Raw genomic sequence first — 17,697 nt, 5'->3', positions numbered from 1 at the left:
TTGCAATTGTAACATAATTGCAGGAATCACAAGTGTGGTCATTGTAGCTTTATAACTGACACATATATATCAAATTAATACAATAATAGCAATGCAATCATATTATGAATCATCCATATTTTATGTAATTGTTCATTTGTGACACCATAGGTGTATTGGCTTAGTTATGTGAGACACCATAGGTGTATTAGCTTAGTTATGTGAGACACCACAGGTGTATTATCTTAGTTATGTGAGGCACCACAGGTGTATTATCTTAGTTATGTTGCATAATTTATTTGAGACACCATGGGTGTATTAGCTTAGTTATGTGAGACACCACAGGTGTATTATCTTTGTTATGTTGCACAGTTTATTTGAGACATCATGGATATATTGACTTAGTTATGTTGCACGGTTTGTTTGAGACACCATGGGTGTATTGACTTAGTTATGTGAGACACCACAGGTGTATTAGTTATGTGAGACACCATAGGTGTATGAGCTTAGTTACGTGAGACAACACAGGTGTATTAGTTATGCTGCACAGTTTGAGACACCCAAGGTGTATTAACTTAGTTATGTGAGACAGTTATATTTAAATAACATTATATGTAACCCCATTTTGTTTTTAAATTTTATATACAACATTTACAATATATACAGTGTTCACTTAGTTTCCTTTGTACGATGCTGCACTTGATACTATAGTCCTCCAAAGGTTGTGAAGTCAACTTGATATGTTGGCTCATTTTAAAATTCATCTTTAGGTATTGTTTGCAAGTACTAATGTGTGTGGTTGAGTATAGCACACTGTTGCTAGTTCCATTGGCGTTAGGCATTTTCATTTAATTTTCCTTGTCACTGTAATATGAAGGATACCTGTGTACTTGTGTTCATTTTCTGGTTTTACTAGATTTTCATATGTATGTGATACATATTCATGTAAGGATACTGTCTATCACTGTGTATATACGTAAGGTTGTATATAAATGAAGTAGTACTATTAAACTAATAGAGTAAATGTTCGACTCACTAATATTAACTGTGGTGGGAATACTGGCTAGGGTGCTGCTGCTGATGATAGTGATGATGGCTGAAGAGTGTTGGTATTGTGGTAGGTCAGGGTCCTCGTATGACTGCGTCAGCAATTAGTGTCATGACTGTGGGGTCAGCACTGTTAGCAGATGCACTTCCTCATTTCCCACTCTTCCTTGTTATCGTTTGTCGTTTCTCACTTCTCGGTCCTTTCTTATTGTGAGTTACTTTTTGTTGGATGAAGACTGCCGCTACTTGTAGGTGCGTGTAGAAGATTATAGAGATGTCTCGTAGACTTCTTGCTTGTAGTTAATCGTAGAGCTTGTTTTTCCTCTCTCGTAACTCGTTCTTACTTGTAGTGTTTGATTTTCCTAACTTGTTGAAATTAACTTGCAGGCTTGTAGAGTTGTTGATAGACATAATTTGTCGTTGCTATTGTTTCTCGTAGATCGTAGAGTTGCGGTTGAGGTGGTTAAGAGCGATCAGGGACGAAGTTGCGTTGATGCTCCTCCTCCAGAGCAGCGATGGCAGCAACACCTGTTCTCTCCAAGCCTTCTACACCCGCCTCGGCCTTCGACCCGTTGAGGGGGGCCACCACAGGCAGGGAGCAGTCACCACGAGCTGTTACCATCACGGGGACTGTGAAGTGGTACAATGTGAAGGCGGGGTACGGGTTCATCCGGCGCCAAGACACCGGCGCCGAAGTATTCGTGCACCGCCTGGGGATCGTTGCACCTGCTTCACCACGTCTTCAGCGCTCGTTAGGCGAGGGCGAGACGGTGGTGTTCACTCTCCACCAGACACCGAAGGCTCCTGAGGCCAAGGACGTCACCGGGCCGGTAGGTGCAGCCGTGCAGGGCTCTGCCCATGCACGGCGGCGCCCCACGGCCCGGGGGCGCCGGCCCAAGGACCGTCGATGTACTGGGGAGATTGACACCATCGTCAGCATGTGCATCGCGACGGCGAGTGCTTTCTGTGGCGGTGACAAGGATGCGTTGCTTATTCTCCTCCCCCAGATTTTTGAGGAGAATGGCCTTCCGCGCCTTGTCATCCCCCAGAGCTTCGCCCGTGGTGCACGGCCAGCCCTTCGTCAGGAGCATCGTGCCCCCAAGCTGCAGCCTTCCCAATCCCGCACAACACCGCGGAAAAGGCTGCAGCTCGATGCTCCTTTGAACCAACGGACTGCCTCTATCGCCACCACTCCTGCTCAACCCATGGAGACCTCCACCACCACCACCGACAGCCACGGGGAGCCTCCTACACCCCCGCCACAGCGTGCAGCCGACCAGCCTGACCACCAAACTACCACCACGCCACCCTGTGCTTCTCCACCGACACCCAGGAGAGCACAGAGGAAGCGCAAGGCTACCGAGACTGACACCTCCCAGGCAGCTACTTCCGGTTCGACGCCACCGACAGACGACTCACGTACTGACGCTGACCCTACAACTGACATCACCGACTTCAATGACAAGTTAAACGACTACATAGCCAATAACACTGACCAGCTTATCAACAAAGTCCAAAAGAACCTCCGGCTAAGCCGGAACATGGACCTATTTAACTCTCTCACTCAGCAGTTTCCTCTGGACCACCGTTAACTCCGACATTCCACCGACTGGGCTAATATATGGCCCGGCCTGCACTACGGGTGCAGGAAATCTAGGGAAAGGAAAGAAAGGAAAAGTTGATGCTCCGCCAACTCCTGCTCTCTGCTTTTTTTGTTTGTTTTTAATTTGACTGCGGACTGTTGCTTGTAGAGGCGTCTGTTTTGATTGTAACGTTTAGATAGTACTGTAGTTTGGTTCATTGTTACCGCTTGCCACCAGTCTAAATATTTCTAAAGTAATGTAAGTAGACGTAGCCGAGGGGTGTAATTCTGCAGAAAAGGTTATCTTGTCGATGGAGAGACACCAGGAGAGAGTATTGGTGAGGTGTTTAGGAGACAATCACTGCAGGCCTTCTCTGTTCCGTTATTCTCTTCGTATTTAAGGCAGATTTGGGTCGCCTGAGTTTATTGTTATGAGTTTATTGTTATGAGTTATGAGCTTGGTGTGACCCGTATAGCCTATGGTTAGCAGCAGTTTGTGCTAGCTGCTGTCCTCCTACTTTACTCTCACTCTCCTTGTATTGCTCTCTCCTTGTCTAACTCTTGTTCTCTCCTGTCATACTGTCTCACTCTGTCTTCTACTATCATCTAACATGTGATATCGGCTAAAGTGTGTGGGCGTACGTGTGCGTACGTTTGTGCGTGTGTATGTCTGTCACGTTTCCGACACATGATCAGAGATATTTGACGTTCTTGCTTAGTCATCGGTAAGGGGATGTGTTCTCTAACTCTTCCTGGAGAACTCAGACATAACTACCTGTTTTACATATTGTTACCTATAGCTATATGGTTACATATAGTATTGTGTTATATTATGCCTACAGAGTCATGTCCGCAGCTGAAAGCCTCGTCCACACCGGTGCTACCAACATGATTCCAGCAGAGGTGGCAAATGTTCAAGACACTAGTGTTTCAAACATGTCCATAACATTGTTCCGGGCAAAGTTTGAAACATGTTGCCAACACATGTTTCGAGCAATTGTGGCCGCACCCTATAGAATCAGTCACCTTGACATACAGTACAGTGCGTCGGTATTTCAGCGTTGTCTGTGTTAGAAATTCCGGTAATTATAATCTTATTTTTATGGGTTATAATGTCTTACAACTCCCATGCCATTATTTCTGTATTAGCTGACTTTGCCTTTCCTAACAAACATCGTTCACTAGGCAATACATTCTGAACAGACCTACCTTCCGTATGATTGGTCAGTGTTACTTATCGACATCTGATTTTCTCTGCGGTTTCTCTAATTTGCAAGTATATTCCCTGAGTTCGTGTGGCAGGACATATTCGTCATAACTATGGTTTTTAAAGCAACTGTCCAAAGTACAGAATAACTTATTTTTTACCAATGGCTCTCCCCAGAGCAAGGTCATCATCATCACAGAATTACCTCTGCCAAGTAATCTTCATCTGGGTTGTCAACATAGTCGCAATAAAAAAAAAAAAAAAAAAAACATGCCTACGAGTCCGTCCGTAGTTCTACCCCGTCCTCTAATTAATGCCCGACTTGCCCAACCGACACGCCGGCCACTGCCTGAGTCGTGAGATGTGTGTGTGTGTGTGTGTGTGTGTGTGCGAAAAAAACATCTAATTGGATTGGTATGAGGAGTCATAAAACAAAACCACTGAATAATACACACGATAAAATACATTTGATATAGGAAACTGTATCGTACGTCTGGAAGCTGTGTTATTGCCCGGTAGGCTTGCGTAGACCAAGGTCTCATATATTTCACTAATCATCGCGCGTTTTCTTTTTGTTTAGCGCTGTCTATGGGGAAAAAATCATAAATTTTAGAGAAAAAGCCTTTTTTCAACCCATTTTTTTTTTCTTTTTCTCAGAATCATCTTTTGTTATGCTCCCAGTGATTTAATAAGAAAACTATCATTAAACCATGCATTACTTATAAACTAGAGTTTATTGGTAAAAATTTTCTAGGGCGTGTGACGGGTTGCACCGAGGGTGTGAGGGTGTACAGCCCCGGTCAGATTTTGGTGCTACAGATAGTACTGCCAACGCCAAAGCGTGTGGGTTCAGAGTTCGAGAATTTCGACTCGCATGTCTGACACACACACACAGAGTATACACCTAAGGCATGGTAACGGACATTGACGGAGCGTCTCCCTATCTCATTACAATCACGACCAATATTTCTATGAAATATGTTATCTACATACTTCTACATATGTAAAAGACTAGCGATTTTATTATTACGTTATTCCCATGTCACATGAATTAATGTGGATAGGCAACACAGTATTATATTAACCCAGAATACATCCTATGATTATATACAGTAGTCATAGCGAGGAACGCTGACAGGTTACATTTTTATAATATGCCTTGCCCATTGCAATTGACGTTTTAATTTCAAACTACACTTGTGTAGTTAAATAGATGACGAAAGTATAGCACACCTGTGTCCCGTGAGTAAGCTATGAAACACACGGATGGTCGGGTCTCCTTACATTTTGCCTAAGCTACAGGTTAATCACATAAGTGACGGATGCGACCAGAACGTGGATAAGCGTCTTATTTAAAATTATGATTTGTAAAGTGAAATCTATATACTGTTTTTTCTCTTCATAATATAATCGTAATAATAAACACTGAAGGGGATGACTCAGTTGCTCTGATATTTACTATTACCATACTTAATATCCAGTCCACCCACCATTTTTCACAATAATATATATATATATATATATATATATATATATATATATATATATATATATATAATTCAATCCTATGTTGCCCCATAAGGAGCGTAGGAGCCCGGGGCTAGGCAAGTTGGTCCTGACATTTAAGATGAGAGTGTCCAGCCTCACTCATCCCTGAGTGGCATTACGTGAGCAGTAAACCCCAAGCACCCCTTGGATATAAGCCTACACCGGCTTAATTCGATTGGAGTGCCGTAATTACCCACTACACCACCAGGCGCCAAAATCTGGTTACATGGTTACCATCCAGCGTAGTAAATGGTTTCCTGGTGTATAGGAAACCATTTGGCTTGTCACCCAGCGTAGACTCACCCACAGGTAGAAGGAAGAGGAAAGAATGAAGGAAAGAAAGAAAAGGGAGTGTACTGTCACCCGTAGGCAGAAGAATGAGGAAAGAACGAAGGAAAGAAAGACAGAAGAGGATGGAAGGAAAGAAGGATGGATGAGAGGAAAGGGCAGACACCCGAGAGCAGCGTATATAATTAAAGTTGTGCAAGGGAGAGAAAAAGACGGCGCAATGTGGTAAGGGGGGTGTCGCGACGCTGGTGACCCAGATCCTGTGCGTATGAAACGGCCATTTTTGTTTTATTTTTCCATATGCTTTGGAACAGACACAAAGTTGGGTCACAGTAAAAGGTGTTTGGAGTGTAAATGTGATGCGCATGTGATCCCTTAATCGCCTCATCCCGCCAAGGCGGGGTCACAATAAACCAAAAAACTAAAACAACCATGCAAACTCTGGTCACATTTGCATCACATCCACACTCTCAGCACCGTAATACGTTTTACAGTATTTGAATCTGTGATTATTAATTTACAATAAAGCCGTATGTATTGCAAGACTGTCGACAGTTCATATCTTACCGTGTATTATCCCTTCTCACACAGTAGACTCTGCCAAGGGAACTAGAGGAGAAATGCTTCTCATCTGTAAAGATGGCTCTGCTCCATAAGTCATCATCCTGCTCAATATGGAGCTGTGCAAAAGCCAGTCTTCTTGCACAGTGCTGGTCCGTCAGCTGTTCCTTCTGAGCTGCGGTACAATGGTGTATTCCAGCGTGATGTAACCTTCTCCTTACAGTTCTGGCTGACACTTCTAACTGCAAGTCATGCCTTATTGCCGCTGCGTTAGTAAGGGGGTTAGCTTCCGCTGCCACAATAATGTTCTCATCCTCTACTGGTGTCGTCCTCCATAGGGCTCCTGTTCTCTCTAAGAAATGGAGTTTGCTTTAAACCCAAAGGTTGTGATGCATTTATTGAGGTGTTCTCAAACGTTACTATTATAGCTTGCGTGGGTCTTTCCTAATGACTATGTAAGGTTTTAGTGCATCCGTCCGACTCCGTGAAACCTGAACGATCTGCATATGCAGTATCGTTTCACGGGGCAAACTTTACTCTCTCACCTTGTCAGAGCCACTCAGCGGGGAGATGTTGCCATATGCAGGTCGTTTGTTTGTATCAGTCTCGACGAATGGACAACGTTACTACTTCACGTGCGAACACTGTCACCTCCATAGAATCCATGAGAGTTTGACAACATATTGTTAACAATTGGGGACAATTTCCTTGTTGATATTACCGACAGAGGAACGTGTGAACAGGACTGTTTATATTACTCTATACTTCCATATATTTTCTCCTCATCCCTTATCTGTTTTATCAATGCTCACCCCTATTTCGCTAACACTGGTGGAAGAGGAGTCACGTAACATAGATATGTCGCATAATACGAGTCTTTTTGTAGTGTTAATGGATCCTAAATGTAATCGACAGTTTAATCACCAGCAATGCTTAATGTGTAAAACAATGATATTGATTTGTAGTTAAAGGGTATGTGGAAAAACTAATAATCTCCTTTGCATTTCATATAACATGGTCATTTGAGAACGGGAGGGTGGGAGAGATGATAGGTTATCAGAAGACTAAAGAGGAAGCCAAAGCTACAATGCGTTTTGCTCACGTCTTTGCTACAGCCAGGTTCGGATGCATTAAATAAACATAGATAACATGTAAATATGAACTACTACTGTACTATAATGTTACTGTAAGTCATACAGTACGTTACCGTGAACAACAGTTAACCATCATAGCACGCTTAACAGCTTAACACAGACACTTCTTTACTCCAACCCCATTAATGACAGGACTAAACCTCTGATACCCTACACTACCCCACCACCAACCAATAATGCAGGTCACAAGACAGTTGTTGATGGTTCTTGATGTAATCGCAGATAATATGTATTTTCGTAGAATATGAATATCTCTATATTGAAAACTTCAGTATAATAACTAATCTCATAGGTAATATATTTATAACTGTTCACATACACTATATCTTATGTATACTGGCATGGGCGTCCGGAAGGGGAGGGGGCAAGGGGGGACAGTTGCCCCCCCTTGGAATTTGACGGTTTCAGTTCTTGTTCAAGGATGATTGATTGATCTGAGTCGATTCATGCATTCTGTCACTATGCATTTGATGTAAGTCGTGTAACTCATGTAAGTATATGCCTTTACCTATTTGGAGTGTGTGTATTTTGATAAAACTGCACATATATGTATAATTTCTCTTATTTTGCCCACCCACCCCTTACAAAAAATCATGTGGGTGCCTCTGTGTACTCGTACTATAACAAATCCAAGTATGCACATAGAACTTAAAGACCTTACGCAGGTCGTTTATGTTTTCGTTGGTGTTCCACCTCGTAATCCACTTGGCGACGGTCCTTGGTGCCAGGCCAAGTCGAAGAGCGATAGCACGTATAGACAGCCCACTATCGAGCAGAGCGATGATGCTGCCTCTCAACGCCAGGTTTTGCTCCCTCCTGTTCATACCGTATTTTCCTGGGGACTGGTAAGCCCCAGATCCGTATGATACAAAGAAATCTCGAATGACTTCCTCCCTCCTTCCCTCTCGATCAGTGTCAGACACGCGAGTCGAAATTCTTGGTCCGATGCAAACGTTTCTGGCATCATTAACGCGGAGCCTACTGAAAGTGATTGTGAAAAATGGTGAGTGGACTGGATATTACGTATGGTAATAGCAAATATCAGAGCAACTGAGTCTTTCATCCCCTTCATTGTTTATTATTACTATTATAATATTATTAAGAGAGAAAACAATATATTGATTTCACTTTATAGATCATAATTTTAAATAAGACGCTTATCCACGTTCTAGTCGCATCCGTCACTTATGTGATTAACCCGTAGCTTAGGCAAAATGTAAGGAGACCCGACCATCTGTGTGTTTCATAGCTTACTCACGGGACACAGGTGTGCTATACTTTCGTCATCTATTTAACTACACAAGTGTAGTTTGAAATTAAAACGTCAATTGCAATGGGCAAGGCATATTATAAAATGTAACCTGTCAGAGTTTCCTCGCTATGACTACTGTATATAATCATAGGATGTATTCTGGGTTAATATAATACTGTGTTGCCTATCCACATTAATTCATGTGACATGGGAATAACCTAATAATAAAATCGCTAGTCTTTTACATTTATAGAAGTATGTAGATTACATATTTCATAGAAATATTGGTCGTGATTGTAATGAGATAGGGAGACGCTCCGTCAATGTCCGTTACAATGCCTCAGGTGTATACTCTCTCTCTCTCTCTCTCTCTCTCTCTCTCTGTCAGTGTGTGTGTGTGTGTGTGTGTGTGTGTGTGTGTGTGAGATACGTGAGTCGAAATTCTCGAACTCTGAACCCCAGACCCTTTGGCGTTGGTAGTGCTGACTGTATCACCAAAATCTGACCGGAGCTGTACCTCATAAATGAACAAACCTATTTACCAAAATACATGCAATTAATATTCCTTTGCACTTGCATTTCCAGGTGTTATTGCACTGCTATGCCCAAATTAGGTATAATACAAGTATATTTTTAAAAATTCACTATGTAATAATTCTGCTAGGAAGCACGAAACTCCCATCTCTAAAATGCTGAATCAGGCCCTGGGAATGGTCTCTGTCCCAGTTGCCATTCTTACGATAATTATAGTACATGTACGATTAAACTGCCTCTGTACGATGTACGATACCTTTTCTTATTATCTTACATTCCGTACGATAATTCTGTGTTTTATGGCATAAGAGTTTTAATGTAAAAAAAAAATGATAATGAAAAAAAAGCCTTTTCATCATGAGTAAATCTTTTCCATAGACAGTATGTTATCTGTAAAATGAGAAGTTGTAATTTTCCTTTGTGCACGTAGGGTAATTGTGTTTATGAGATAGCTAGGCTTGTTGTACTTGTACTGAACGAAATGTACAGGCACATATCGAGTCACATTGACGGTTGACTGTTACGGTTTGATATTCGTCAGTCGTCACCGTGAAGTGCTATACATTATAAAAATTTATTTTGATAACAAGAAAGACTTACCTACAAGTATCTTGTGTAATCAGTGATTTGGAAATAGTGTAGAGGAATTATTATATTTTATAAACTTTGATGAATTTATTTAACTTTTCTAAACTGAATATTGTTATTTAAACCTCCCCTAAATGATACCTGTTGTATACAGTATTTACATTACCCATTACATATATTGAAGCTTTTAGGAATTTCCATTTTCTCTTTTTCATTATATGAGACTAATGCTGATTATATAAATTTAAAACACTATTGAAGACATGTGTTGGTAAGAAGTCCATAATTTATTTTATCATCATCTTATTACTGTAGCCTGGAGTGTACTGTAGTAGTAGCAAAAAATATATACGATAATTTTCACAGGCCTCCGATATATTTTTACGACAATTTGGGTGGAAAAACGATAATTTTGAAACCTCAGCACGATAACTCGATCCAAAAAATCTGGCAACCCTGCTCTGTCCTTCAGTGAGCATCGCCTGCCTAGTGACAATGTAAACGCTTGCATTTGTGTGTGTGTGGGGGGGGGGACTGTTCCCAAAATATCTAAAAATCATTTGGGCATATTGTATCCAAACTTTATGGGCAATATCCAGAGATATATGGTTTGTTTGTTAATAATTTTGGCGAAGCTGCGATGATATGCCTCTGACATGTTTTTGCAAGGAAAATACCATCCAACTTTTATCTTTCAGCTTGCCAATAATCAGTTTTTCTTGCATACCATCAACGAAGAGAACGACTATTTAATGAATAACTATTATAAATTCTTTAAAGGTTTGTTATACTCAATGACCTTCATCAATACCCATGATTGCAGGTTTCTGAGTAGTAGTATGATATTTTACTTAGCCAGAGTAACTAACAAATGCCTAAGACTATTTTTTTTTTTTTATATATAGTTTTGGCGAAACTGCTATGATATGTCTCCAATTACCAGAGGAATGTTGATTTTTTCTTTTAAATTAATGGCGGACCATACGCATTCGTGGGTGAATGTTTCGGCGTTTATTATAAATATATTTTTGCGTAGGTCGTTTAATCAAGAGTTGAAAGCCGAAAATTCTGACCTCTGGAATGATCAGTGAATCTGTGTGATCCATTGCACTACGATCTCTGCCGATTGTTCCTTTGTTTTTGTACTTTCATTAAATGCCTCATTGAAATTAGGAAGCTGAGGATGAGGATTATTTTTTTTTTAAATCTGTGTGATGAAGATTAGATATTAAGAAAATAGTATGTGAAAATGGAAAAGCAATATGAGAGAAAAGAAAAGAATACGATATGGGAGAAGGGAGACTTCAGAGGATAAGGGGTATGGGATGAGAGTGAGAAAGAAAGAGAAAGAAGGGTCTGAAAATAGACAAGGAATTTTGGAAACAGGAATGTGTAATCAGCAGAGCCACGTGACAGCACAAAACTCACAGGAAGAGAACACAGAAAACGAGTGAGTGAGTTTCGGACGGTGGAATGGTAAGACGAAGCTATAGATTTGTTAAAAGTACCCAACTTCAGTACTTAAGTTAGATTATTATTATTCGTCAGAATAAACCTATCATAGGTTGAATGTACTCACTTAAAAGTGCAAAAGTATCTTCTTCATAAGGTACACAAGTATTGAAAGTAAAAAGTAACCACTAACTTCTCAGACGACTTCAAGCTGTAAACTAATTACTCTTTTGGTGCTGGAAATGTGACATTGTCAGTCGTGGGGAATGCTGTTCATAGGATGAAAAATAAGAGGCCATGAGGTGTTGATCTGGTGTATACAAAGATGGTTAAGAGTAAAAATTAAAAAAAAAAGTGTTTACTGGAAATATGTAAGAAAGATTGGATGACTGCTATTGTACTAGTATTGTGGAAGAAGGCTGTGATTATGCTTGGTACAGAAACAAATGTGATCGAAATTAAGTGCAAAAAGTATCACAGTATACAGTTACAGAGCGTTGTACGAAAAGTATCTGAAATAATAATGCTAGAACACACAATCCACCGAATCCACCGAAATGTCCGCCGAATTGTCTGGTGAGCCACGAATACAGTGGCTTTATGAGTGGTAGGGATGGTCGGAGCGAATATCTGAAATGGAGACATAGAGAAGAAAGCTTGTAAAAAGGATTGTAAGGTATTTATGGCACTGACAGATCTTGCGAATACTGCTAAGAGATTTGATGATACTGTAGTTGTGAACTTGTGTTAGGGTATGTGGGTATTGAGTGAGTGGTTTGAGGAAAGTGTTGGAGTGAAGCAAGATGTGTGATGTCAGCATGGCATTTCATTGTACTGGTGTGTGTGTGTGTGTGTGTGTGTGTGTGTGTGTGTGTGTGTGGAGAGAGGGGGGGGGAGGTTACTGACAAGTAAGAATAAATGAGAGAGAGAGGGGGGGAGGTTACTGGGAATAAATGTGAGAGAGAGGGGGGGGAGGTTACTGGGAATAAATGTGTGAGAGAGAGAGAGAGAGAGAGAGAGAGAGAGAGAGAGAGAGAGAGAGCTGATGTAATTGGTAAAATCTGATGTATGGAAAGGAATGCTGCATGCTGACAGTAGACACAAGGTTTCCGAACTATTGCCGTTTTGTTGAGGTCTGTGGGTGTTGTTAAAGGAAAATCTGATTCCCACGATGTGATGGTGAATGAAGAAACTTGAATTGGCAACTGAGTCAAATTTTTCCTTAGTGCCATAACAGAAAATAGAGGTAAATGCTCCAAGCAAGTGGAAAGTAGAATCAAACAAGTAAGACTGGCAAGTGTTTTGAGGTCTTTGATACTAAACAGAGGTCTGAGTGTGGAGGTTGCAAGGAGATTGCATAAGTGTATTTAGTGCTGACATGAAGGTATGGATGTGAAATTTTTGTATGGCTGGAGAACGAAAAGTCATGGGTAAGAGAAGTGGAAATGGGGTTATTAAGGAACATACCGGCATGTGAAGTGCGTAAGTGTGTTCAACTTGTCATTAGTGATGTTATTAGTGGAAGACTTTGAGTTAGGAAGTAACCTGACAGTAGAGCTGAAGAGAGTGTGCCCAGATGATACTGTAGGTTGGGGAAAGATAAGGTGGTGAAACGAGTATCAGTGAGTGAGTTTGAAAACGGAAGGAGGTGCGGCAGACCAAGGAGGTGGTGGATGGATATGGTAAATTAGTGTGTGAGAAAGCGAGGTATGGAGTCAAGGTAAGTGAATTGAGGGGAGTAAATGAGTTGTCGGGTTGATTTTGTCTGATAGGTAATGCAAACCACTTCTATTATTAAAGAAAAAAAAAGTGCCAATCGTCATGCCTGTGAGGCAGAATTAGGATTCCAGGAGATTGACTGGCATAATGGATGAGTCTGTGGCCCATTTCACTGAAGACACTGTCAATCAGTTCTACCTTTATCCAGGGGCGTCATTTCAATATTCCTTGGGAGGGGGGCATAGGCTACTTAGGAGGCCCCCCCACTCCCACCTCCCCACTTGGGGGGGGTGGCCAGCGAGCATTTTGAAGCCACATGCAAAGCTGTATTTAGAGAATTAAATCAGTAAACAAATATATATACTGTATATAATTATTTATTAAACCAGTTACTTCCTGACACACACACTCATGGATATTCTAGCACTGGCAGTATTTCTGTGTGAAGTTAAATATGTAATTTCAGTGCATGGTAAAGTATATATCATTGCATTATATGCTAATGAACGTGGATAATAGACCAAATAGCAATTAAAATATTTTTATTGGTGAAAACTTAAACTAACTTCATTCTTATAGCCTAATGAAAAGATAATGAATACAAAATTAAGAATGAAAAGTTGTAAACTTGTAACTGAATTAAAAATGGAAAGCTTTTAGCTTAATAGCCCCCCAAATATCATGAACCATGTAAAGTAATGAGAAAAAGTAAGCACTACACTAAGAGGTGGGATAAATAAATTGATGGCTTTTAAATTTGGAACACCCTCAGGTTAGAATAGTATATTGATTTCAGAATTCATTAGAGGAAATTGAAAACTAAACTACAGATATTTATTGCATTGAAAAACGAATAAACTACTCCAACAGTGGATATCTCCGTGATCTCTGCTTTGCAAAATTATTTGTAGTGCCCTTTGTGGCCTATGTGCCATTGTGAATAATGCCGTATGTTCTACCTAAAGCAGCTTTATACTCTACCAGTTCCAAGAGATTATTATAGTTACATGGCAATATATCCTACATTAATTTGACATGTGAGGTGGTGTGTGGGGTGAAGAGAAGACGAAAGGGGATGCAAGGAACAGCATGGTGGAATGACGAGGTGAAAGAGGCTGTGGCACAAAAGAAGAAAGCATATAGTGAGTGGATGAGAAACAGGGGCATGGAAGAAGTAGAGAGACGGATGAGAGAGTTATATATAGAGAGGAAGAGAGATGTGAAAAGATCGGTAAGAGAGAGTAAGAAGAGAGTGGATGAGGAATTTGGAAGGAATCTGAGTGTAAAGTGGACGGAACGTAAGAAAATGTTCTGGAAAGAGGTAAAGAGAGTTGGACAGGGTGCCAAAGGAGTCAGTTAGCGAGTGAAAGATGAAAATGGTAGGTTACTAGTGAAGAAGGGAGAAAACTGAGCAGATGAGGGGAACACTTTAGTTATTGTTGAACATAGAGATTGAAAGCAATGGGAGTGTAAGTGGTTAGGGAATGACTGGGAGACAGAGGCATGTGAGAAGAGAGGAAGGAATCAGTAGGATGGAAGTTGTGGAAGCAATGAAGAAAGTTAATATGGGGAAAGCTCCAGGAATTGATGGAGTGTGTGGTGAAATGTTGAAGCATGGGGGAAAGAGAGTAGTAGAATTGATGTGGAAAATGTGCAGATTGGCCTAGGAGGAAGGTAGAGTCCCGGAGGATTGGAAGTCAGGTATAATTATTCCCTTGTACAAAGGAAAAGGGGAAAAAGAAGTATGTGGTAATCATAGGGGTAATTGTCTTCTTAGTGTAATAGGAAATGTATATGGTAGGATACTTATTGACAGAGTTAGGGAAATAACAGAGGAATTAGTTGGAGAAGAAACGGGAGGTTTTAGGGAGGGAAAGGTTTGTATAGATCAGATATTAATTCTTAGCTCTTTAGTGGAAAAGTCTCTGGAGAAGGGAAAGAAGTTGTATGCGGCCTTCATGGATTTGAAGAAAGCATCTAGCAGGGTGGATAGACAAGGATTGTGGAAAGTATTAGGAATGTGTGCAGTAAATGGGAAGTTGTTGAATGTCGTGAAGAGTATATATGAGGGTGCTAAGGCTGCATTGCGTGTTTATAGTGAACTGAGTGAAATTTTCTATTTGAAGGTTGGATTGATAAAGGGATGTGTCATGTTTCCATGGTAGTTGAATCTGTATATGGAAGAAGTAGTAAAAGAGATACAACGTAGGACAGCGGATGTTGGAGCGGCCCTAATGAGAGAGGGCAATGTTTGGAAACTCCCTGTACTGTTGTTGGCAGATGATACTGTGTTGTTAAGTGAAGACGAAGGGGAGCTGCAAGGCTTGGTGGATGAGTTTGGGAGAGTGTGTATGAAACGGAATCTAAAGGTGAATGTAGGGAAGAAAAAAGTCATGGTGTTCGAGAGAAGTAAAGTCAATGAAGGTACAGTGAGGTTCTATGAGGAGGAAATGGAAAATGTGAGTGCGTCTAAGTACTTGGGTAATGTAATGAATAAGGATGGAAGTTTGGAGGGTGAAGTGCTTGGAAGGGTACAACAAAGAAGAAAGGTTGCTGGTTCCTTAAAAGCAGCAATAAGAAACAGGGAAGTGAGCATGGCAGTGAAAAAGTTACTACATGACAGCATTGTGATACCACCTCTAACGTATGGGAGTGAAGCTTGGACGTTGTTGTAGGGACAGAAGTCAAGAGTGAAAGCAGTGGAAATGAGTTATTTGAGAGTAGCATGTGGAGTCACATGGAGAGACAGACTGACAAATGAGGAAGTGAAGAAGCATTGTGGTGTGGATGTGATAGGACATTAGGAGAAACACTTAGGTGGTTTGGCCATGTGGAGAGAATGGAGAGTGAGAGATTGACGAGGAGAGAGTATGTGAGTGACGTGGGGGGGAGAGGGGGGAAGAGGCCAAGGATGAGATGGAGGGATGGAGTGGAGAGGTATATGAGAGAGGGGGTTGTGGGCTGGGAGCAGGGTAGTGAAATGGAGGGGTACAGGGAGACACGGAGGCGATTTCATTGTGGCCACTCCTTACGGGATTGAGGCGTCTGGCAATAGATAGGTAGATAGAATCGTATTCATATGTACTTTACCAGCTCTCACAGAATGAACTCCCCACGGTGTCTGCTGTCTGACTGGCTGGCCGTTGGCGTGTGGCGCCTATCGTGTCCAGACCACGTTACCAAGATATAAAGAAAACGTTCGAACTTTTAACTCCGACGTCGAACCACAAAATAAAATAAAACCATGCTCTCGTGTACAATTCTATATATATATATATATATATATATATATATATATATATATATATATATATATATATATATATATATATATATATGTATATATATATATATATATATTGGTAAAGCATACATGTCACTTCAGTGTTTGTGACTTAGATTTTGTCACATAGATTTTGTAAAAAAAAAAAAATGCTTACTTGGTTCTGATGCCACCCTGCCGCCCTCCCCTACCGTCCCCTTTTACCTCACGGTCCCATGGTAGCTTACCGCCCCTCTGGATCTTTCCACCTCCCGCTTTGGGAACCACTGATCTAAATGAACTCTTAAGACTCCTACCTACAGGTACACTTGATAAAAAAAAGTATCGGTGCACATTTGGCCCGAAACAATTTGACTCCAAGGACGATGGACTATAGAAATGTTTGTTGATTTTTCCCCTTAGTTGTCAAACATGCTTACATAAGTATGTCATAGATAGGTCTCTTATGACAATTTATGGCTGATATTGTTATTGGATGCATATTCAGATGATAATCAATTAATTTTCCAAGTACTGCACAAACTATATCGATCATTTCGGAAATCATCGTAACCCTCCTGCGCGATACTTTTTCTTGCCGTGTGTACGTACTTCCTAAGATGAAGAAAAACTTTTAATGATGGCCAGAATACAATAAATAAGGCAGCTCAATACTGTAGTTAACTGAACAAGGGGCTAGGAACATATTTGCATTGACATCCTTTAATATACCTAACAAATTATTGTGATTATTACACACACACACACACACACACACACACACACACACACACATACGATATATTTCACTGATAACGTATTGAGGCTAAATACAAATTATTCTTAATTCCCACGGTGTTAACCTTATATGTTTTGCATTAAATGTAGTTGATTTGGAGGCCCCCTCAGAAAGCTTGGGGGGGGCGAGCGCCCCTCGCTGCCCCCCCCCCCAAATGACGCCCCTGTCTCTATCTTATTCTTCTCTTTTCTTACTTTCTGAACCCTACCTCACCCCACCCTTAGAGGTCAAAATGAGGTAGGAATGAGGATGATGAAGCTAAAGAAGCGATGTCAGTGGTACTGTAGGAAGGATGGACGGCGGCCAGTATGAAAAAAATAAAGAACGCACGATTTTAGCCCTGATATGAAAAGCTGACTGTGATTAGTCAACATCCACGTTTGCACTGTCCTGTGCTCTGTCGTTGGCCAGTGACCGTAAACTCTGTTACATAATGTAGCAAGTACTACATTTTTTTTATATATTGGAATAAAGGCATTTGAAAACCATACTTTAGTAAAAGTAGTAAAATAAATGTGCACTTATTTAAAAAAAAGTCGATACGCACAAAACTTACTTTAGTACAGTACTCAAGTAAATTTACTTCTTTACATTACACATCTGATTATCTAATTTAATTTAATTTTACAGTCGTCTGTGAAAGATCCTAACTTCAGTTGGAGGGCAAATTACATTCATTCAGAAAAAAAAAGTAAGACTCAGCACACATATATGTGTATCAACAC

Source organism: Coenobita brevimanus, chromosome 55, assembly GCF_032717465.1.
Source record: "Coenobita brevimanus isolate Jiangsu-jjx chromosome 55, ASM3271746v2, whole genome shotgun sequence".
NCBI lineage: Eukaryota > Metazoa > Arthropoda > Malacostraca > Decapoda > Coenobitidae > Coenobita > Coenobita brevimanus.
The sequence above is the reverse complement of the archived record's forward strand: the minus strand, read 5'-3'. Positions refer to the sequence as shown.